Source organism: Syngnathus acus, chromosome 10 (genome assembly GCF_901709675.1).
Source record: "Syngnathus acus chromosome 10, fSynAcu1.2, whole genome shotgun sequence".
Taxonomy (NCBI): Eukaryota; Metazoa; Chordata; class Actinopteri; order Syngnathiformes; family Syngnathidae; genus Syngnathus; species Syngnathus acus.
Genome location: NC_051095.1, coordinates 24,966,762 through 24,983,626, shown reverse-complemented (window position 1 = coordinate 24,983,626; position 16,865 = coordinate 24,966,762). Strand labels below are relative to the sequence as shown.

At 45.6% G+C, this 16,865-nt stretch overlaps 1 long non-coding RNA gene across 1 annotated transcript; it reads right to left on the bottom strand.

The window, feature by feature from the left end:
- Positions 1 to 1,045: 1,045 nt before the first annotated feature.
- Positions 1,046 to 9,197, bottom strand: LOC119128523. The gene is made up of 4 exons (XR_005099035.1): positions 9,186 to 9,197; positions 3,343 to 3,535; positions 2,830 to 2,932; positions 1,046 to 1,061 (listed from the first exon to the last, which is right to left on the bottom strand). It is a non-coding gene; the product is annotated as an uncharacterized LOC119128523 (long non-coding RNA).
- Positions 9,198 to 16,865: the final 7,668 nt, after the last annotated feature.

The window sequence follows — 16,865 nt, the reverse complement described above, 5'->3', positions numbered from 1 at the left end:
TGTTGTTGCACCTTTTCCTCTCACCACATGGACCAGAAGAGCAGAGTCAGTTTCTGTCTCATAGCATGGGCCTCCTGCCTCGTACACTTCAGCAGGGATAGCGTCAAATCCTGGTGCTTTGCCACAGGAGATTTGTTTGACAGCCTTCCTGACTTCTTCAGTGGGGAGGTTGTCCAGGTCAGGTTGGGTTCAACTTGAGGCAGGCATTCCATGGGTCCGTCATTGACTGAGGCTGGGCAGTTGAGGATGTTGTTGAAATGTTCAACCCATCTCTCCAGTATCTTCTTCTTCTCAGTCAGCAGCTCATCTATGTACATTGAGGAGGGGTGAGCATTCAGAGGATTGAGGTCCGTACACCGCCTTCAGCACGTCGTAGAAACACTTGGAGTTGTGGCTCTCAGTGTAGCCCTGGATTTTATCTGTCTTGTTGCTAAACCACCTATCCTGCTTCTTGGGTAGCTTCTTTTGGATTTTCCTTTGCGTTGGTGAAGGCATTCCTTCTTGGGTCTTGAGGGTAGGTCGTTCTGATGCACTCGAAGGAGTTGTTGTTTCTTTGCAAACAGCCCCTGTATCCCTTCCTCGTTTTCATCAAACCAGTCTTGGTTACGGCAGGTAGCAGGTCCAATGTGTTCAGAGGCAGTTGAGTAAACGACGTCTCCGAAGGTTGACCACTGCTCCTCTATGCTGGGTCCATCATTGTGCATCGCGTCAGTCAGTTTACACTCGAGGTCCTTGGAAATAAATAACTATTCTAGCTGCAAACGTCTGTTTTTTAATGCAATAGTTACATACATAGCTGTATTTCAGCTATTTATGTAACTGTATTTCAGCTATGGACCAGTGTTCTAATGGTCCATTATGTTTGCTAATTGTGTTACAAGCCTAATGAATGATTAGAAAACCCTTGAAAATTCTTGTTCAATTATGTTAGTTTTCATGCAAAACACCAAATTGTCTTTAAACTTTTGAATTGTACTTTATGCTGAAGTAAACACATTTAGTAGTCAGTCATGAAATCAAATCACACCAGATGACACCTGAACTATAAAACAAAACAAATACTATTTAGAGGGCATCTTACCTCAAGATTCCCCTCATGTTAACACCTATTTGATCACTCCAAAAAGGTGAAACGTTGCAAAACATTCACAGGAAAGCAATAAGATTACATTTGGCTCCATCTAGTGGTCCTGGAAGAGTGCTTAAAAAGTACCACGAGATTTCAGAGGCTACTGTTGATAACACTGCATTACAGCTATTTGGCGCATTAGCAATTACTCTCGGGCTGGTTTTATAATAGTAATAAAATAATATCAAGATGGAATTTCATTCCAAATATTGCACAGGGCGGCTCAGTAGCGCACTGTAGCTGGGGCGCTTCCAGTAGCAACTCCGTGGCTATTCCCTCAAGTGGGTGTTTATTGGAATTGTTGGAACAAGGATCAAAGAACAGAAGATGTATCTGAGGTGGTAGAGGATAGGCTGGACACTGTGTATCCTGGCTGAATCCAGGTAGATACAGATGACTCAAAAGACCCCAACACAGGCTGTACCGTGCATAGGGTTTATGTTCTGCTAAAGGGGTATTGGTCTAAAGGAGAACTACAGCTCATCTGTGTGTATTTACGGTTGAATTGATAGCTATGTTAACAGCTTTACAAAAATAGAGAGAGGAAGGTTACGTTAAAAGGGCAGTTATTTGCTCAGCTTCAGCGTTCCTAGCAGTGCAGGCCTTTCAATCTGAATGCAGACAAGACGAAATATAGGAGGGTAGGAATAGCTGTGAGGTTGATTTGGATTCCAGCCGACAGAGAAATCACGGTAAATGAAATGACGGACTCACTGGTGAAAGAGGCTCTCAAACAGAATGACGTATGAGTAAAAAAGAGGGAAAAACGTTGGTAAAAAGTCACCTTATGAAGGAATGGCTCAAAAAATGGGATCATGGAAATACTGGAAGACGCATATAAAATACAGAAAGAAGTCAGTACAACCACCAGAAGAAGTGCTAAGAATACATTGGAGGAAAATATAGTCACAACAATAAGGGTACGGCATACAGGGTTAGAATAGAATAGACCTTTATTGTCATTGTCACACATGTACAACGAAATTTAAAAAGTGCCAACCGATCAGTGCATAAAATAAAAAATAAATAGAATAAAAAGATAAAAAAATACAAGCTAAAAACCCACAGAAGAACATAGACACACATAATCATTTTTCTAGCGGCATTTAATGTGACTACCGCTGTAGGGTAAAAACTGTTGGCGAATCTGCTAGTCCTTGACCTAATTGATCTGTAGCGTCTGCCTGATGGCAACAGTTCGAAAAGGGAGTGGCCAGGGTGGGAAGTGTTCTTCATAATGTTCTGTGTTTTTTTGAGACAGCGGGTTCTGTGTAGGTCTTCCAGTGTGGGGAGAGGGCAGCCAACGATCTTCTGTGCTGTCTTGATGACCCCTTGGAGCTTTTTCCTCTGAGCTGCAGTGCAGCTGGAGTACCAAACACGTTAAAGTGCTTTCTATGGAGCAGCGATAGAAGGACACCAGCAGTCTTTGTGTAATGCTGTACCTCCTAAGCACCCTTAGGAAGTAGAGTCTCTGCTGGGCCTTTTTTAGCAGCTCAGAGGTGTTCACGCTCCAGGTGAAGTCCTCCTCGATGTGGACTCCCAGGTAGCGGAAGGAGGACACCCTCTCCACAGACCCCGTTGATGATAACTGGTGGAATGTCCGTTTTATTTTTCCTTCTAAAATCAATGACCAGTTCTTGGGTTTTAGCCGTGTTTAGGAGCAGATTGTTCTCTCCGCACCACTCCGATAGCTGCACCACTTCGTCCCTGTAGGCCAGTGCTTCTCAATTATTTTCTGTTACGCCCCCCCTAGCAAGAAGAAAACTATTCGCGCCCCCCACTCCCCACCGTGACTATCCATCTCTGCATAACATTTTATCCTTATTAACATTAAAGAAAAAAAGAAAGACATATGGTCAAACTTACAAAGAATAACTTTATCATATCGTGTTTTAAGTCTGCAACAGAAAAGATTTTAAGTGCATCAATGCCTGAAATTAAGAATAAATATTTCCTTGTTTAAACTGTAAACATGTTTGACCAACTAATTGCACCATTGCAAAATTAAATCAAATCAATAAATAATATTTAATAATTATAATAACTAATAAACTACAAAAACTAAAAAAATAATAACTTATTTATATTCAGTTCAGCAACATTAACTCAGGAGCACAATATATAAAACACTTGAACCTACAAAACAAGGTGAATTAAACAATTTGTGCTAACCAAGGCAAACCTGTTGTCTTGAAAGTCGTAAAATGTTGCACTGTCGCAAACGTGACAGAAGTAACAATGAGAGCGCCACTGCCGCCTACTGTAGTAAATGCGCAATTACACTTTATTCGAGTACTGCCAAAAAAAAAAAAAAAAAAAAGCCTGTTCCCCAGGGTCACACGCGCCCCCCCAGGTATTGCACCGCGCCCCCCAAGGGGGGCGCGCCCCACTATTTGAGAAGCACTGCTGTAGGCAGACTCATCCCCCTTTGAGATGGTGTCATCCGCAAATTTCACGATGGTGTTGCTGCGGTGGGCGGGGGTGCATGTATGTGTGTAGAGCAGTGGTTCCCAAAGTGGGCGGTACCGCCCCCCTGGGGGCGGTGGAAAGATCTGGGGGGGCGGTGAGGAAGAAAGGGGCGGTAGGGGGGCGGCAGTCAGATCCGACAGCATAGACTACAAAAGCAAAAGCTCAGGTTTGTAATTTCAAGCTTGTAATGTTCAGAATTTTATCTTATAACAAAAACCGCATTCTGGCGGTCAACATCATCTTGAGTTCAAGTCAACATGAAATTGGGGACTCGCCAGAACGCGCCGTGTTGTGTTGTGTTGAGCTGGTTAGGGCAGTGGTCCCCAACCACCGGGCCGCGGACCGGTACCGGTCCGTGGGTCACTTGGTACCGGGCCGCCAAGCCGCACAGAATTTTTTTTTTATCGACGATCAATTAATTCAGGTCAAGACACTCGTCCCGGTCACGTGACATGTTTCCCCAGTTGAGCCCGCAAAGCTAATATGTGGCGACAGGCTAACTAACCAGGCAGTGAAGCATTCAAAACTGCTTCAACACATGGAGACCAAGCATCCTGCAATAAAAGACAAACCTTAAATCACTTCGGGTGTCATTGTCTCCGATTACGTCTAGATGGGACCGGTTCGTTTCTGAGAAACAAACTCAGTGCTCCCACTAATTCAACGTAATGGTAATGATATTATAAATGTATTATTTATTTATTTATATAAATGTATTATTTATTTATATAAATGCCGGTCCTTGGGGGGGGGGGGCGCTAGGAATTCACTGGGGAGCCAAAGGGGGCGCCAGCCTGCAAAAGTTTGGGAACCACTGGTGTAGAGCGTGTATAGCAGTGGGCTCAGTACGCAGCCCTGCGGGGAGCTGGTACCAAGACTGAGAGGTGTGGATGTATGACGGCCCACTCTCACCCTCTGGCTGCGACCCGTCAAGAAGCTCTTAATCCACCTGCAAGTATTGTGTGGAAGTCCCAGGCCCCCCAGTATGTCAAAGTCAAAGTCAAAGTCTGCTTTATTGTCAACCTCTTCACATGCCAAGACACACAAAGAAATCGAAATTACGTTTCCACTATCCCACGGTGACAAGACATAGTACACGACATACATACAAGCAAACAACACAAAATAAAACAAGAAGGCACAAACAATGAATAATAAGAGTGATGAATACATAATAAATAAACAAATAACACAATAAATAAATAAATAAATAAGAGGAGCAAAACGGAGCAAGTGTGCATACAGCAGACAGTCAGAATATAGCGCAAAAGTACAGGACGCTACGCAGAAGGGGGGAGAGAGTTCAGGATCCTAACAGCCTGGAGTACGAAGCTGTTGGTGAGTCTGGTGGTGTACCTCTTCCCAGAGGGCAGAAGATCGAACAAAGAGTGAGCGTCGTGACTCACATCACTCACAATCGTGGTCGCCTTGTGGGTGAGATGGGAGGTGTAAATGTCCTTCAAGGAGGGAAGTGAAGCACCAATAATCTTACCAGCCGTGTTCACTGCGCTGGAGGGCCTTCATGTTGTAGTCAGTGCAGCTACCACCCCAAACAGCAATACAGCTGGAGAGGACGCTCTCAATGGTGCCACGGTAAAATGTAGTCATGACGGCCGGAGGAGCACACGCTCGCCTGAGTTTCCGCAGGAAGTACAGGTGGCGCTGGGCCTTCTTCGCCAGTGATGCGGTGTTGGTGGACCAGGAGAGATCCTCACTGATGTGCACCCCCAGGAACCTGGTGCTGCTCACTCTCTCCACCACAGCACCGTCGATGGTCAGCGGCAGGTGTCGGGTGTGACCCTTCCGGAAGTCAACAACAATCTCCTTGGTCTTGTTGACGTTCAGCAGGAGGTTGTTGACCTTGCACCACGTGGTCAGAAGGTCAACCTCCAACCTGTATTGAGTCTCGTCGCCCTTGGTGATGAGACCCACCAGAGTCGTGTCGTCAGCAAATTTCACCATGCGGTTGGCGCTGTAGGTTGCAGCGCAGTCATGCGTCAGCAGGGTGAAGAGCAGCGGACTGAGCACGCAGCCTTGTGGGGCCCCCGTGCTCAGCGTGATGCTGGCGGAGATCTTGTCGCCAACACGTACCACCTGAGGTCTCTGACTGAGGAAGTCTAGTAGCCAGTTGCAGAGGTAGGTACTGAGGCCCAGCTTGGCGAGTTTGCAGATGAGTCGTTGTGGCACAATGGTGTTGAAGGCAGAACTGAAGTCCACAAACAGCAATCTCACATACGAGTCCCTACTCTCCAGGTGGGTGAGGGCCGAGTGGAGGGCCGAGCAGATGGCATCCTCAGAGGACCGTTTGGCTCGGTACGCAAACTGGAAGGGGTCTATGGTGGGGGGTAGAATGGATCTGATGTGCTCCATGACAAGCCGCTCAAAGCACTTCATGATGATGGGCGTCAGTGCCACGGGGCGGTAGTCATTGAAGCAGGACGGGGCAGGTTTCTTCGGCACAGGTACGATGGTGGCAGCCTTGAAACACGAAGGGACGACGGCTTGCTGCAGGGAAAGGTTGAAGATGTCCGTGAAGACACCCGTCAGAAGACACCCGTCAGCTCCCCAGCGCAGTCCTTCAGCGCTCGACCCGGGATGTTGTCAGGGCCCGCCGCCTTACGAGTGTTGATAGCGGCAAACGCCCTCCTCACGCTATCAGCAGAGAGGCACAGGGGCTGCTCTTGTGGAGGAGGAGGGGCCTTCAGCGGGCAAGTGCTGTTCTGAGCGTCGAAGCGAGCAAAGAAGCGATTGAGATCGCTGAGCAGACGGATGTCGCCCTCACAGCTCTGCGGCGCGGGCTTGTAGTCCGTGATGGTCTGAATGCCCTGCCAAAGGCTCCGTGCGTCCTTGCTGTCCTTGAAGTGGGCGATAATCCTGCAAGAGAACGCCCTTTTCGCCTCCTTGATGCCCCGGGACAGGTCGGCCATCGCTGTCCTCAAGCCAGCCTCATCCCCCACTCTGAAGGCTTTGTCCCTGGCCCTCAGCAGCCTGAGGACAGGCCCAGTCAGCCACGGCTTCCAGTTAGTCCGAGTGACGATGTATTTCGAGTGGGTCACATCATCAATGCACTTCGCGACGTAAGAGGAAACAGAGTCAGTATACTCCTCTATATCCGTCCGATCATTGCAAGTGGCCGCCTGCTTAAACATTTCCCAGTCAGTAGAGCCAAAGCAGTCTCGAAGCACATCAGAGGCACCCTCAGGCCACACTCTAACCCGCTTGCGAACCGGCCTGGATGCTTTCACCATTTGTCTGTATGCGGGCAAAAGCATAACAGTGATATGGTCAGAAAGTCCAAGATGGGGGAGGGGGGCGGCTTTGAAAGCTCCTTTATGTGAAGAGTAGACCAGGTCCAGGAAGCTGTCACCACGTGTTGGAAAATTAACATGTTGGTGAAGCCTCGGAAAAACAGACTTCAGGTTAGCGCGATTAAAATCCCCAGCGAAGATGGTGAAACCGTCAGGGTGCGCCGTCTGTTGTTCACTGACAGACTGGTACAGTTCACTAAGAGCCGCGATCCTGTCGCCTTCGATGTTGGAAGGCGGGATGTATACCGCGACTAGCAGAATCGCAGTAAATTCCCTCGGCAGGTAAAAAGGACGGCACTTAATGCCACCAGTCTGTGGGGGAGGATGGTGTTAAAAGCAGAGCTAAAGTCCACGAAGAGCATCCGCACATAGCTTCCCGGCTGCTCCAGGTGGGACAGTGCAGCGTGGAGGGCTGTAGCTACTGCATCCTCTGTGGATCTATTTGCCCTGTAGGCAAACTGGTGGGGGTCAAAACCTCTGAGCAGGAGTGATGTGATGTGACCCCGTACCAGCTTTTCAAAGCACTTCATCACCACCGGGGTGAGTGCGACTGGCCGGTAGTCATTAAGGCTGGTGATGTGGCGTTTCTTGGGCAGGGGGACTATAATGGAAGATTTTAAACAGGATGGGACGGTGGACTCGGTAAGGGACTGGTTGAAGATCTTTGTGAAGACTCCAGCCAGCTGATCTGCGCAGTCCTTCAGGACACGCCCAGTGACGCCGTCAGGACCCGCAGCCTTCCTCGAGTTGATGGTCCGCAGCGTGCGCCTCACCTCGTGCTCCTTCACTGTGAGGGTGAAGCTGCTGCGGACTGTGGGATGTGATGTGGCCGCTTCAGGTGGCTCGGACTCGAACCGGGCAAAGAAGGTATTAAGGTCCTCTGCCATTGAGGCGTCCCCTTCAGCAGCTCCGATGGTGGTTCTGTAGTTGGTGAGATGCTGGACTCCCTGCCACACCTGCTTGCTGTTGTTGCTGTCCAGGTGATCCTCAATCCTCTTCTTATAGGCAGGCTGGGCCTCTCTGATGCCTCTCCTCAGGTTGGCTCTGGCTGTGCTGTAGAGAGCCCCGTCCTCAGACCTGAGGGACAGGGCGGTGTCCCTCTCCTCCAGCAGCCGAAGGACCTCCCGGGTCATCCAGGGCTTCTGGTTGGGGTATATCCGTATAGGTTTGTCCACTGTGACAGTGTCTGTGTCTGAACAAGACACTCCATTTGATTAAAGAAAACAACAATAACAAAAAACATCCAACAGGGCTGTGTGAACAGTGTAACGTTGAGGAGTCAGTGGAGCGTGTTTTGTTTCACTGTTACAAGCATGAAGACCAGCGCCAACTATTAAAAAAGGAGATGGAGACATTGGGGGCAGAGATGACATTAAACGTTACAGTCACGATCGGAAAAAAACCCTGCTTTTTAAGATTAGATATCTTATTGAGACAGGTGTGGTGGAAAGAATTTAGCTAAAGTTGTAAAATTAATGATGGTACGCTGGTTTATACTCCAACACACTAGGTTGCGGTAACGTACCTTGAAGCTGGTGCCCCCCGCCGTAAAACAAAGAAAAAAGATCCCTTCGTCCAATTATCACTGTTCGCTCACAGACAACAGCAGCCATGTCTTTATTATTCAACAGGAAGTCCAGAAGAGGTCCCGAGTCATTAAGGCAACTGAACTGTGTTTAAGGAGGGTGATACTGATATTATGGAGGTGTGCAGTTCAGCCTTTGATAAACACTTAATACTTTTTTGTGCTATTTCCACAACAGACCCCCCCCCCCCATCTCCCTCACTTGAACAGAAAATCCCAGGCCTTATCAAGGTATTTTAGTTAGCGCGGCTTCAATTCGCCTGTTGCAAGAAAATATTGTGTGTGGTCTTGAAGTGTATTTTACCATTGGTGTGTGCTTGTATTTTTACCGATGGTGTGTGCATGTTTTCCGTGTGTTCTTGAAGTGTATTTTACAGATGGTGTGTGCATGTTTTATTGTTAATAAGTTAGTTAAAATAAAACAAGACTTAAAAAAAATGGTGAATTCACTCAGTTTATTTTATGTGTAAGGAAATCAATGCATCATGTTCAGGACCAGCGGGGACATTTTATGCAGTTGCTCATTTTAGTACAAAACTCAAACATTCTTAGGGGGGAAAAAAAATTAAATACAAATTATATATATATATATATATATATATATATATATATATATATGTATATATATACGTATGTACTATACACAAGGTGCTGAAACAGTTTCAGGCAGTCAATATTATTAACTAATAAGTACATTTATTATATGCTTTATTGATTAAGTAGTTTGGGGTGCCAGTCTTATTCCGGTAAAAGTATTTCTTTGTGAATAAAAAATGACAAGTTATTTTGTAATCTTGTCTGATGGAATGACGTAAATATCTCCATGGATCATGGGGATATTTAGACAGACACACAGCCCTAGTGATGATAAGTCATATTGAAGATAAATGAATGAGATAAACATCAATATTGATAACTTATTTTACAATGATGACACATCAGTGCACAAAACAGAACAATAAACAAAAGATAACATAAGCAAAAACAATATGTAGACAACACTATTTTAAATCAAATCAAATGAAGGAGAGGCTACATGGAAACAGCAGGTACTATTCGTCACGTTGACTAGCAATACTACTGGCGACTATTAGTCAGTAGTACGTATGTATTACTGTCAGATGTCAGGGTTGTACATTGCCGAGACACTGATCCCTTTTTGGTCTCTGATCTCGCTTGGTTTAAGCAGCTCCGTTGCCTCGCATCCCTGAATATTTTGGCAGTCACTACATCTGACAGAACCTCCTCTTCCCGAATTATAGGGAATGTGCCCGACCTGGGCAAAATGTCAATGATTTTTACATGGATGCGCACATACGGAAGAATTCCACTCTTCACAGGAAATTCCGAATTTGTATTGTACTCATCTAATTCACAATTTTGTTTTTGGCTTGTACTCCAGGTTTTCTTCTGTACATGTATTGGTGAGCATAGTTTGAAAAATGATTTGTTGACTGCAAAGACTATTTGTGGCATCAATGCACTGATATGACAGGTGTTGTGTCTCTGAAATCTATCTCACTTTTGGCTTGTGTTTTCTATTAATATGCACTTGCAAGTTTTTTTTATTTGGTTGCATGTCACTTTCACCTGCTGACGGACCTTTAATCGTCCTGATGATGGTGACGACGGTGCTGTCTGTACTGCTCGTGCAGGTGCTGTCTGTGCTGCTGCTTCTGATGAGGAAGGTGGTGGTAACTTCTTCCTACATTGACCGAGATGTTTAATCAAAGCCCTTTTCTGGAGTATAGTTGAAGCACAATAACAGTGAAAATGCGTTGTTTGGAGCCCAGGTTGCACTTCATGATGACAAAACCTGAAATGAAAAAAAAGACAGAACTTTTTAGACAGTCTTGTGTACAGTAATGCTTCATGCAAAGTAGCACAATAGATGTATAATAAGCGAGAGTCGCACGAATCAAATGCAGACTGTTTATTCTTCCACGCAGAAGCCCCATTTCAGTCCAACTGAAAACACTCCCATAGGAGGAGGGTTCCGTGCATCAATATTCAAAAAAAATGTTGGATAGTGACGAGTATTTTGTAACGTTACTGTTGATTTTTGACATTTGTTTAATTTTCGATGAAAAATAGAGTTTTCGGTTCCCAACTCTAGTTCTGTGCTCATTTGCAATGATTACATTTGTCCACTAGAGTTCAGTGTTTTCCAAGACCTCAGATACTTCCACCCATTTGAGACTTAACAAAATGTCCAACAAAACATGTCTGTCTTTCTTTCTTTTTCCTTAAATCACTTTCCTTGTTGATGACTTTGTTCTGTCTGTGGCTGTTCAGCTCCTACCATCTCCAGCACCTCCTGCTCTGTCTCTCTCTGGTCTCTGCTGCCTTAATCAAGGGACCAAACCACCAACACTTGTAGAGCAGTGAGGTCTTCTGGGAAGTGTAGTATGCAGCGACCATCTTGCCAGTGATGTAGCAGCCCTCGACCACCTGCCCTCTTGTGATACATTGATTGAAGGTTTGACAACAAATGATAGGTTAAGACATGCAAAGCACAGAAGCGTGCATACAGCTCTGAACATTGTGTACGCGCGCACGCACACAGTCACGCTTGCGCTTGCGCGCGCACACACACACACACACACACACACACACACACACACACACACACACACACACACACACACACACACACACACACACACACACACACACACCCCACACACCCTTCATACAATAATCACACACAAGAATCACAACTACACACACCTGATCTCACATCCTTTGAAAAAAGACTTTTTGAACACCAAATTTAATTTTTATACAGAAAATAATTACAGTACATCTGAAACAAATGATTATAACAATATATTCGAGAGAAAAAGCATGTTATTTTGCCTCATTCAAATCATGCAAAAACTATCACCTTAATATCTGAACATTTAAATATGTAAACTGTCACGTTCCGGCGTCACCTGCCGCTCGGCCACGCCCCAATCAGCTGAATCACCCGCACCTGTCGGGCTCTCTATTTAAACCCTGTCATCCAGTCACTCCCTTGTCAGTTCGTTCCTGTATGCTACCTGTTTGTGTGTGATATATGTATTGATATGAATGAGACCCAAGACGACAGCTCTTGTTCCAGTCACTCTCTGTATTCAACTGCCGCGCCTCCCCTCATGACGTCACACAACACAGCCTGACATCCCTAACACTACCCGTTGCTCCCTGTGCGTTTAGCCTATCAGCCTGTGCCTTTTCTCTGTTGCCAATCGTTTCGGTAAACTGACCAACCACGCCTCGATTGCCGCCTGCCCCGACTACTGGGTCGTCCCTGACCACGCTACGATCGCCGCCTGCCCCGACTACTGGCTCGTCCCTGACCACGCTCCGATCGCCGCCTGCCCCGACTACTGGCTCGTCCCTGACCACGCTCCGATCGCCGCCTGCCCCGACTACTGGCTCGTCCCTGACCACGCTCCGATCGCCGCCTGCCCCGACTCCTGGCTCGTCCCTGACCACGCTCCGATCGCCGCCTGCCCCGACTACTGGCTCGTCCCTGACCACGCTCCGATCGCCGCCTGCCTACTTGCTCGCCCCGACCACGACTACGCGCTGCGCTCTTCAGCACAGCTACGCCAGCCATATAACGAGTCCAGCGTCCCACTTTCCTTTTCCCCTTTTCAATAAAGGATCGTGCTGCATTTGGTTGCCCTGTCTCACTCATTGACATAAACTAAAGTGCAATCACATTTGTAAATGAATTGCTGCTGTTTTTTGAAATGTAAATAAACCAATCTACTGTGATAAAACAACAAAATTGCAATAACTGCATTAACCATCAAAGTGAAGTCTAACTAACTGTAGTCGTGAAACAAATCTGAATAAGGAAAAACATTGCAATAAAATAATGCAGGGGTGGCCAGCCCGCGGCTCGCGAGCCGCATGCGGCTCTTTGGCTGGTTCCATGCGGCTCTTTTACGTTCATATCAACATTTGTGTTTATTTTTTGTGCGTATTTGCTTCGCTTGAGTTCAATATGGTATTTTGGTCAAACGCGCATGCACCTGAGGTGAAATCCCGCAAAGGAGGAGGGACAAACCCATTTGAGGAGTGTCAATTTCGCTCTAAAAATGGCAAGGAAAAAATGCACAGCTAAACGAATATATGAGGATGAACACAGAACGTTTTTAACAGAGTTAAAGTTGTTTTTTGTTGAACGCAATGGCAAGCCATTCTGCCTGATATGTCGGACGTCATTAGCGCATTTAAAAGCTTCAAATGTTCAGCGCCACTTCAGCTCACTTCATGCCAATATCGCTAAGGACTTTCCAAAAGGGACTGAATTTCGCAAGCACAAGTTTGGACACTTTGAAAAGTCAGGCAGAAAAATAGGTACAGTTTTTCAAAAAAATTACGAAGCACTCAGAGACTGTCACGCTTGCATTGTTTCAACTGGCTTGGAACATTGCACGGGCTAAAAAGCCATACAATGAAGTGGAGTTTGTTAAAAAATGCCTCAGTGACGTTATTGAAATCTTGTCTCCTGAAAACGACAAACTAAAACGAATGGTCTGTCCCGCCACAAATAGTAAGTGAAAAAACTTATGTTTTTGTTTGTGGAATTTGTTGAACTGAGAGTTTGTCTGTGTGAGACAATGCACACAATGTTCATTGTTGAAAATGTGGTCTTTGGTCTGTGGTTTTAGTACTGTAGGAGTCAATTTGTCATTATCATGTTGGTGCGTGACATGATAATGTCACACAATAAATTTGGCTGAGCAGAGGTGTGTGTGTGTGTGTGTGCGCGCGCGCGTTTGTGCGCGTGAGTGTGCATGTGTGTGTGTGGGGGGGGAATGTTCATGTGTGCTCATGTGTATGATGTGGCTCTTTGCGATGACACAGTAAAAAATGTGGCTCTTATTCTCTGACTGGTTGGCCACCCCTGAAATAATGCAAACTGCTACCGCTATTGTTGGGGAGCCTGAGGACTGTATAGAGGCTTTGCAGTCACGTGGTTTTATCACGTGATTTTGTGTTATGCCGCCATCTTGGCGGTCAACTCGTCAGCTCGTTCCTACGTGTTTGTATAGATTGTTTGATTTCTGCGCTACATTTTCACCGATTTCATCCGAATTATGGCTGATTTGCTATCCAACGAAGTTGGGCATTTGGATGAAGAATCCAAGAAACGTTACAGAGAGAAGTTGAACCTTGTTGGCACAACGGATCCGTACCTTTTACCGAGAAGCATGCTAAAATCGCCCGAGCATTTTGCAACAGCCGACCTGCCTGAACTCTCATATCCAGATATTTATAATTACCTCGTCGATTTGTTTTGTAATGGCACTTCATAACTTGACATATTAAAAAACTGAATAGAGTGAAATCATTCAGATACTGTACCTGTCTGTTCAAGTTGCTACCATTTTTGTTGTTTGTTTATTTTTGCATGATGCCGCATCTGATTGGCTTGAAAACTTAACCAATGAATATAATTCAATATTTACGTTGATGACGTTTTCGGGCCAATCAGATGGGGCATCATGAAGAAATAAACAAAATAAAAACGGGGGGGGTGAACTGAAGAAATCATCCCATGCCCTGCCTTGCTGCTCTTGCTGCCTTTCTAAAAATGCACCCAGCATTTTCAACAATCATATTTGTATCATCCCATATTGTATTATTTCACATTTTGTGAAACAAATCAGGGGTGAATGGTTTGTTTACATACCTGATATGAAGTCCTCATTGCATATCCTTGTGTAAATCGTAGGTTTCCATCGTTCACGACGAATATCCGCGATCCATTTATCACGTTTTTTCATGTTCGCCGGAAATCTATAGAAGCTAAGATTTGGTTTATCGCCTCGTCTATTGCTACATCCAACAGCACAGCAGGTATCCGGCATTTTTAAGCTCAAATAGCAGCAGATATAACAAGAAAGCGTGTGTGAGTCGTTGACAGGCACTGAAAAGTTGACCGCCAAGATGGCCGCCAAGCTAATGTGGGTAGCTTGATGACGTCAGCTGCAAAGCCTCTATAGGGAGTTGGCTCGGATGGTTATACTCTTTTCGCCCCCGGGTGTCGGTCAGGGGGAGGGAAGACGGGGTTCAGTTTTGATTGCTTTACTGAATTATTGGCAAAAAAGTAACAGGCACTCTGGCTCATAGGGGCATACAGGCAAACTGGCAAAAGGGTATAGGCAAAAGTTTGGTCGTAAGGATGTGAGAGCAGGTGTGTGTAGTTTTGTTTGTGTGATTATTGTATGAAGGGTGTGTGGGGTGTGTGTGTGTGTGTGTGTGTGTGTGTGTGGTGTGTTTGTGTGCATGTGTGTGTGTGGTGTGGTTCTGCAACAGACAGAAATACAGCACATAAGTCAACGCTCAACATCTGACAACACTAGTAGACGGCACACGTTACATAACTAACTGCGCGTAACGGTTCCGCTATACTAAATAACCATAAATGAAATACTCTCGGCAACACACCAAACATAAGTCATCGAGACAACAAAATACATTTGCTGGTGACCGTGAGTCGCTGTGCCGCGGCGTAACGGCTACTCGTACAATGCGAGGCAAATTTAAAGGAGCGCACCGAAGCTATCAATCAAACGGCGCACACACAAAACAAACCGCGATCAGACAAATGGCACAACAGTAGACAGTAGTAACAATGAAATGTATATACTCACTTTGTGTCAAAGACGCACACGATCACAGCAACATACTCAGTCGTTACCAGCAACCTTTAAATTACCGCTGCGCACAAGCTCCAACAATCGTGATAAGCTGAGGTAACACACGCGAGATTTAAGGCTCGGTGACGTAACTTTCCAACATTTTAACATCAACATAGGAACTTTTCTAACAGCTATTTTTCTTTTTCTTCTTAGTGACAGGGGTTCGCTTTGGCCTGGGGAGTTAAGTTCAGCATTCGCTTTAAAGATATCTGGCGCCATCTAGCGTTGTGAATGGTTATAATGTCTAGACCCCGAATGTAAGACGACCCCCACTTTTTCAGTCTTATTTCAATGCAAAACACACCGTCTTATATTCGGGCCATTACGGTACAAGGGATATATCGGTATCCCTTGTCAATAACTGTATGGATTAAATTTTGGATGCTACTTTTTTAATATCAAAAAGAAAAACGAATGTTTTCCTTCAAGTACTCACCTTTATTTCAGTGTCAAAAGTGGAGTGGAGCTCCAAGCCATACGATGAAAATGAGTAACTTGAACACGCTGTCCCACCGTCATCTTAAATAGCCATTTGAGCACCTTCACCTCTGCTCCATCCTGGAATGGAAAAGTCAAATGAGAACTCGCTCCTGTCACGTGTCCGCGTCATCAGCACCTCGGACACCGTATGTCTGCTCCTGCCCCTGTCACGTGTCTGCATCATCAGCACCTCTGACAGCGTTGTCTGCTCCTGTCCCTGTTGCGTGTCCATGACATCAGCACCATGGAAAGCGTTTGTTTATTGCCTGTCCCTGTTGCGTGTCCATGTCATCAGCACCGTGGACAGCGTTTGTTTATCTGCTGCTGCCACTCCCGCTCTGTCATACAGTGATCAGCACTGATTGCCCGCACCTGTTGTTCATTACCACACCTGCTCATTAATCTCTTATATAAACCCTGCACTCCTAGCTTATCAGTTTGTCCTGTTGTTTCCCTGTGCGCCGTCTTGATTGGTTCCAGTTGCTGACCTTGCTACCTGACCAACTACCATTCTTCGTACCTGCAAGCGCCATCAACTATCCCTCTCCCATTTTTAAATAAACAAAGACTGGTGCTGCATTTGGTTGTTCTACCTGGTTCGTGTCAGCTCCAGCAGTGTAGATCTAGGCTACAATTGGACTAGCTTTCTTTGGATAATTAGTGAGTTTTCATCAGTACTTTTTTACATCTGGATACTCAGTTTACTTCAGCATTCAGTCCATCAAACAAAACAAAACGTTTTTGTCCCTCGTCCTTTGTCAACAAAACGATTATCTGTCAGGAACAGACGAACAGACCATTCGAACCCTGGCACTGAATGGCCAATTCTGATTAACCCTATAGTTTTTAAACCATATATACATATTTGATTGTCCACACTTTCCTGACAGGAAACTTCCCCTTCCACCACCTCTAACCATCACATGCATCGCGTGACTCCTTGGTCACCTCTCACTCACGAATATATGTACCGGCAGCATACTGTGTATATAGGCAGCCAGGAGCCCCTTGTTTACCCGACATTTCTGTCCATGTAGCCATGGCAGGAGATGGAGCTGGCTTGTCTATTTGTCAATTTTGGATAAATAAATCCACCAGGATTTGGCTGAAAATTCTGGTTAAGGTAAGCCAATTTAGGACAGATATCTAACTTTAACATGTTACCTCGTACATGTCCGTTGCCGGGA